The sequence below is a fragment of the Macaca nemestrina genome, chromosome 12, assembly GCF_043159975.1.
Source record: "Macaca nemestrina isolate mMacNem1 chromosome 12, mMacNem.hap1, whole genome shotgun sequence".
Lineage (NCBI taxonomy): Eukaryota > Metazoa > Chordata > Mammalia > Primates > Cercopithecidae > Macaca > Macaca nemestrina.
The window spans coordinates 32,699,425-32,706,794 of NC_092136.1; the positions used below are offsets into that span (position 1 = coordinate 32,699,425).

The 7,370-nt window shown below is 37.4% G+C and overlaps 1 protein-coding gene across 5 annotated transcripts in view; it reads left to right on the forward strand.

The window, feature by feature from the left end:
• Positions 1-7,370, forward strand: part of LOC105471513 (coiled-coil domain containing 73) — a 265,590-nt gene that overhangs the window by 97,322 nt on the left and 160,898 nt on the right. For 2 of the 5 annotated variants that reach the window (XM_011724001.2, XM_011724005.2), the window contains exon 1: positions 309-556. The exons of the other annotated variants lie outside the window; for them this stretch is intronic. The gene's annotated coding sequence lies outside the window, so the exon portion shown is untranslated. Of the gene's footprint in view, positions 1-308; positions 557-7,370 lie in introns of those variants that run through there. 5 annotated transcript variants of the gene reach the window in all.

Consider the following 7,370-nt stretch of genomic DNA (forward strand, 5'->3'; position numbering starts at 1 on the left):
CAGCCTGGGCGACAGAGCAAGGCTCCGTCTCAAAACAAACAAACAACAACAACAACAAAACCGGAATATATAAGCCAATACATGTTATACTTAAACAAGGAAAAACATCAAATATCCAGGGATCTTTTCCGAAGCTTGTATTTAAAAAGAAAATAAAATCAATCATATTTTGCCCCAGATGCTCAAGATGACCCACCTATCTTAGGCTCATGACCTTCAAGCCGGAAGTGTCCCAGCGCGGGAAAAGGTGAACCGGAAGGGCTGACAGGCGCTAGAGGCGCGCTTCACTGAGGTAACTCGGAGCAGTCAAAAGCGTGTAGTTGGGCTGTTTAGGAAGCAGCCCTAATCTTTTCACCCTGGGTCCACTTACGGGTTTGCCCTGCACCTCCACCTGCCTAACCTACCCTTCCTTGCTCTCATTGCCAAGGGTCTGCTTTGGCCTGGAGCCTCCTGACTTTTGGGCTGTGTCTAGAATCTTCCGCGCTCCCTACCCAGGAGAAGCAGCCACCCTCAGGCCTCCATCCGGATCTCTGCTTGGGCAGGATTGAGACTGTGGGTGAGTCATGAGGGTCTTGTCTGTTCATCGTGGAGAAGCGCCTTCTGTACATGTGCCTTGCGTGGTGGTGGTTTTTGTTTTAAACCTCATGTTTGCCTTATGAATGCAATGTAGTAATGTCGATTGTTCTTGTGCAAATTTTCAAACAACTCTGACGGCTCAGAGTTGGCAACATTTGGAACTGTTATTGGTGAATCTCGAGTTTTTCCTTGGTGAACCTTACTTTGCAGAATGTTTTAAGTATAGTGCGAAAGTTCTAGTGCAGTTGCAGAAGTGTGTAAATTCCCAAGGACATTTCTCGATTTTTTTCTTCATTCTGCTGGTAATTTTGTTTCCCCCAAAGTGCCTTGCACGAGCAAATTTAAATGGAATCTCACTGGGAATGAGATGACTGCCATGCTAATACTGATAATGCTGAATTATAAATATAAATTATTTGGTCGGGGCGGTGGCTCACGCCTGTAGTCCCAGCACTTTGGGAGGCCGAGGTGGGCAGATCTCCTGAGGTCAGGAGTTTGAGACCAGCCTGGTCAACATGGCAAAGCACCGGCTCTACTAAAAATACAAAAATTAGCCAGGCGAGGTGGCGGGCACCTGTAATCCCAGCTCCTCAGGAGGTTGAGGCAGGAAAATCGCTTGAACCCGGGAGGCGGAGGTTGCAGTGAGCTGAGATCACACCACTGCACTCCAGCCTGGGCGACAGAGCGAGACTCTGTCTAAAAAATAAAATAAAATAAATTACTCATGTCATTGCTGCAATCTTCCACTTCACTTTGGTTTGAAAATAAGTGACAACCCTTAAGTCAGTTATGGGAACCTTTACGGTCACTGCACTTCTTTTAGAAAGAAAATGTGAAGATTCCACGGAGTCTTCTGTTTACATTGAGATCCTCGAACTGGTGATTATTGGTTATTTTGCTTTAGTTGTGATAAATTCCAATGGCTGTCTTTGTATTATACCTTGAAGAAAAAACCTATACTGACATACCCCAACCTGAGAATCAGCAAATACTCTGTGGGTGGAGTTTCCTCTGTAGTCCTTCACTGGTGTCTTTTCTCAGCCATTTCTTCGGTCAATTTGAGTCTTTACAACCCTCCCTGGTTTCAGGGTTGTCTTGGGGTAGTTGTTTAGTTTTGGAAAATTAGATTCCCCATTTTGCTGATTTATAAAATGTGTTAATGCAGCTTGAGAAAACGTTTTAATTTCCATACGACTTCATATCGTAGTGTCAGGAAGGAAGCGAATGACAGATTTTAAAATTCCGAGTGTCCACTAGGCGGCAGCATAGTGTTTTTAGTTTCTTTCGCTCTGGCCGTGTATCCCGTAATAACTGTACAGGTGCGGCGATAGTGTTATTCTAATAGCAATAGATATCATATGTGGAATGCTTATTACACGCCAGGGGCTGGAGATTATCTCATTTAATCCTAAGAAAACAAACCCCAAACCCTATACCGTAGGTATTCCCAGTATTCTCCTTACACAGAAAACCATGGGAAATAGATTAAATAACAATGCAAGGCTGATTACACAGCCGACAAGTGGTGGAGCTAGAATTGAAACCCAGGTGCTTAACCACCACTTCATGCTAACTAAATTAAAGTTATTGCAAGTTTGACCAAATTGTGAAGGATGCTATAAGATGAGAAGTCTGATGGTGTGTTTTCTGAAGGAGGTGAAAAGTGGGCACTGTTATTTATATAGTGTACCTCAAGACAGTTGGAGGTACACCATTTCCAAAACGCAGTATTTCCTAAATTGTGTTCTGGGGAGCACTAGTCCTGTGAGATGCTTCAATAAAAAAAGGTTTCTGTGGCCAGAAATACTCTTGGAATTCATTTAAGGGCTCTAAAATGTCCTGCGGTAAAGGAACTTGTTTAACCTAACTTTTTTGAATGTTCTTAAACTTCTCTGATTACAGCCGACATTAAGAGTCAATACTTACCTTTACTATATGAGTAAATACTTACACATGAGTCAATACTTACCTTTACCATAAGCAGTGTACACTTATGTTTTTTATTTTATTTTTTACTAGTCCAGCCTTTCCTTTAAAAAAAATTCTGGTCAAGACCCATTCTATTGATTTTTTTGACTCATGAATGAGTCACAGTCTACAGTTTTACTGCACTAGACCATGGGGTCCTCTTTTTTTGTGCTGTGCTTATTAATGGAACACACTTTGGGAAACTGTGTTAGGTCTATAGTTGAAATAAGTCATTGATGCAATGGTAAATGTCTTTGTTGATGGATTATGTTCTTTTATCAGCCCTGGTAACAGTTGAATGAGAACAGTGGTGGGGATTGTGTGTGTGTGTGTGTGTGTGTGTGTGTGTGTTTGAGACAGGATGTGGCTCTGTTGCCCAGGCTGGAGTGCAGTGGCGTAGTGTTGGCTTATTGCAACCTCCACTTCCTGGGCTCAAGTGATTCTGCCACCTCAGCCTCCTGAATAGCTGGGACTACAGGAGCACACTACCGCAAGTGTATACTTTTTGTTTTTGTGTTTTGGTAGAGATAGGATTTCACCATGTTGCTCAGTCTGGTCTTGAGCTCCTGAGCTCAAGCAATTGCACTGCCTCAGCTTCCCAAAGTGCTGGGATTGCAGGCATGAGCCACCACACCTGTCTGAGAATGGTGTTTTTTTAATTGGAAATTATTCTTTACAATCAGTTTAGGCCACTAATGAAGGAAGAACATATAACAATTTTGTAGATTAGAATTTTCCAAAGTATGTTCTTTGGAATACATGTTCCCCAGAATACTGGCTTGTCTTCTGAATTATGAAAAAAAGTGTTTCATGGTCAAGGTAAACTTGGGAAATATGGATTAAAGTTAAACAGGCTCTAACAAAGCTAATGGGACTGCTTATCTCTGAAATGGGTAGTGTATGGGATTTCCCAGATTTATTTGACTGTGGAACCTTTTTTTAGAAATGTATCTTGTGGGCCTTGTGCCCCTTAGAACATACTTTGGGAAATAATCATGTAGCTAATTAAGGCAGAAATGTTTTTGTTGTAATGCACATTTAGGTGAAAATTTTTATTGTAAATTATTCATGTCATTTTCCTAATTCATTTATTTGCTAATGTTGACATGACAGAGAAACACATCGGAAGTCATTCAGCTTTCTTAATTTCTTGATGACCTATGGAAATTTTCTGTTAGTAACAAGAAAAACCTTTATGAGATTTTCTGGCACTGATTAATTTCATATAAAACTAAAACTTATTTTCAGTTAAGTTTAATGAGCAGTATATTTGTAGCTGTGTTGGAATCAACTTTTATTAAGCTATTTGGCAATTCTTGTTTCATATTTTTAAAAAATGGAGTTTAGTTTAGTTAAAAGTTGTAAGTGTTTTATAAAATCCTTAAAGGAATTTTCCTAAGTTTTATTTATAAGGTGGCCAAAATTAGTGTTTATGTACTTGATCCAAAGGTCTCTAATATATTGCCTTAGATTGTTTGAATTTACAGTACATTTAGTAGCTTATTTTATGTTATGGTTTCATAATGATCTTTGTGGACAGAATATCCAATTCTCTCAATCTCTTCACACATATCATACAGTTAATGTTTTGTTTATTTCTAAATTTCTAAAATTTATATATATAATCTTCCCTTTGTTTCTTAAAACAAGGAACAATTTGGTAAAGATTTTAGTATGAATAGAGAATGTTTTACTCATAATAGTGTAAATATTTTAAGAAACTAAAAGTGGTTTTTGTAATTTTATGTAATTTATATCAATTTAATAAAGTGTTTATCAAGTATTCACTATGCTCTCAAGGTTTTTCCCTACTTGGAGGTTAATAAGCCTTCTTCAAACATGAAGCAGTTAATGAAAAAGTAACATTATTTATGGGCAGTATTATAAATGGATAAAATAAAGTGCAAAATTATGTGGAATAGACAATAACAGAATGGGGCAATATACACAATAAAGTGCTAACCATATGATCTGACAGTAAGTATAGTTCAGAAAAGGAGAAATTGGTGTGAATGGGATTTGTAAGAAAATCTTCACAGAGGAGATGGAATTTGATCTGATTTTAAAATATGTTTAAACAGAGAATATGTGGCAAGGCATTTGGTATAATAGAGCAGAATATGTGATGGTATTAGTTCAGCCTCCTTAACATGACATAAAAGACCCCCTAAGACTTGCCTGCTTCTCAAGCCTCATCTCATCTTCTTTCAGCCTTACCTGTTAGACTTCAATCTCCCTATGCTACTTTTAGTTCTTCATTTAAAATGATGTTTCTTCCATCTGTGCCTTTACTTATGCTGTTTTTCCCTCTAAAATACTGTTATCTAATTTTTCATTTTACTAATGTCTTGTCTTTTAAGATTTTAAGTCTCAGCCCAGAAGTCCCCTTCCTCAGGCTGACTGGCCTTCCCAAGCCACCCCTGATTTTCTCATACTGGGTGTCCATCTTCACACATGATCACATTGTATTATAATTATTTTGTATATCTGTATCTTTCTACTAGAGTTCCTTGAGAAAAAGGTGTCTGCGTTTATTTTTTGTTGAGACAGGGTCTCATTCTGTCACACAGGCTGGAGTGTATTGGTGCGATCATAGCTAGTTATAGCCTCTACCTCCCTGGCTGAAGCCATCCTCCCACCTCAGCCTCCTGAGTAGCTGAGACTACAGGTGTGCACCACCATGCCCAGGTAATTTTTCTGTTTTTTGTAGAGACGTGGGTCTCACTATGTTGTCTAGGCTGATCTCGAACTCTTGGCCTCAAGCGATCCTCCTGCCTTAGCCGCCCAAAGTGCTGGGATTACAGAACTGAGCCAACACCTCCAGCCTGGATGTCTGTATTTTAAAAAAAATCAATTACATTTTGAATATAGAAGAGACTAATAAACATTTGTTAAATGAACAAATACATCTTTCTTTGTTTCCTTTATTTACTTACATTAATATTTTCAGGATTTAAGTTTCTTCTTAGTTCTGGTATTTTGAAATTTATTTAACAAGGTCAGGTTTACACTTGATTTTATAATTGATCTCTTTGGAAACTCAGTGATTTTTGTATTTTGGCCCTTTCACCTTATCCTTCACTGTACTCACTAAGAAAGAGAGGAGTATTATTCTCTTTTTTTCCCCTAAGGCTAAGCGTTCAATCTTTATATTTCTAAAACTCCTTCCCCATTAACTGTTTTTGGAATTATAGGTAGCCTAAAATCTAGTCTCCATAGGTTAATTAGATCAGAATTTGACAGCTAGAATTGCACTAGATATTATCTTATCTAATTTGCTGTTGAAATTATGACTATTTTTGCAATGGGATAGTATGTTTAAAAATTAACAATACAAAAATTAAACTTAGTTTAGCATTCTTATTTTAGAGATAAAGTGAATAAGGCTTGGGCACCGTGACTTTGAACTCTTTGAACACTTATAGCACCCTTTTTTGTTTATCTACCATGTCTTTTATATTATGCCTGGTGTTACCATGCCTTGAGTTAAACTTATTTGTATATGTGCTTTATCAATTTTTCTAGATTTTAAATACCTGGAGATTAAGATTAACTTGGCCAAGCACAGTAGCTCATACCTGTAATCCTAGCACTTTGGGAGGCTGAGGTGGGAGGACCGCTTGAGCCCAGACTAGCCTGGGCAAACATAGTGAGACTCTCCGTCTCTACAAAAAGTACAAAAATTAGCTGGATGTTGTGGCATGTGCCTGCAGTCCCAGCTACTTGGGAGGCTGAGGTGGGAGGATCTCATGAGCTCAGGAGGTCGGAGCCACAGTGAGCTGTGATCACACCACTGCACTCCAGCCTTCATGACAGAGCGAGACCCTGTCTCAAAAAAAAAAAAAAAAAAAAGATTTGTACCATCAAATTTGTACCATCTGTAGTTCCTTAAACAGAAAGATTTATTGAATTACATCATTGTTATTCTTTATTGCCTGTATATGAGAAGTCTAATTAATTTTTTAAAATCCGTATATGGATACTCTTCCTTTATTGCTCTTCTCTAGGTCTTTCTAGCTTTGTAATATCCTTCTAAAAGTTTATCTATCACAGTTATAGGGAACACTTTGATTGTATATGCTACCTTCTTTGATTCATGGTTTTCAAGTATCCTTCTCTTGCCTTTTCCAAAGGATATGAGTGATGTATTCAATTCAGTGTAATATGCAATGCAACAAAAATTAATTTAGCTCCTACCTTTTTAAATTATTATATCTGGCAGTATGAGAATACAAATGTGTTTAAGACTTGGTCATTGGTCAAGGAATTTGCAATATAATGGATAAGGCAACTTTTGCTATTACAAGATAGAATCTGATGAGTGTAAATGTAATCAGTTCCAGCTTGGCACTTGTGCTATGTGGGACATAAAAGATCTTTCAGTTCTTTACCTTAGGAAATGTAATAGTTATAATTCTATTGGGTTTTAAAAGGTCCTGATGGAGTTAAGGAGATTCTCAATGAATCTTGTAGCAATCTAAGATCATATAATTCAAGTTTATATGTTTTTAGATCATATTTTGATTTTTCTGAATCTTTTTTACTCTACACATACACGAGCTTGTGTATTATTAATGGGTATAATTTTGCACACAAAGGTTCACTTTTTGTGACAAATGCCATCCATATTTTACATTTACATACTAAATTAATAATTACATATGAAGGAGGTAGGCTTATTGGACTAATTTGCCATTCTTTTCAAGTTATAAGAGTATTCACAAGAATAAAAGACAATATGATGAAACTAAATTATGTGATATTTAAGAAAAAAGCAACTTGAAACTTATGGTTCTTTGCCAAAATTTTTTTTGTGAAAAATATTT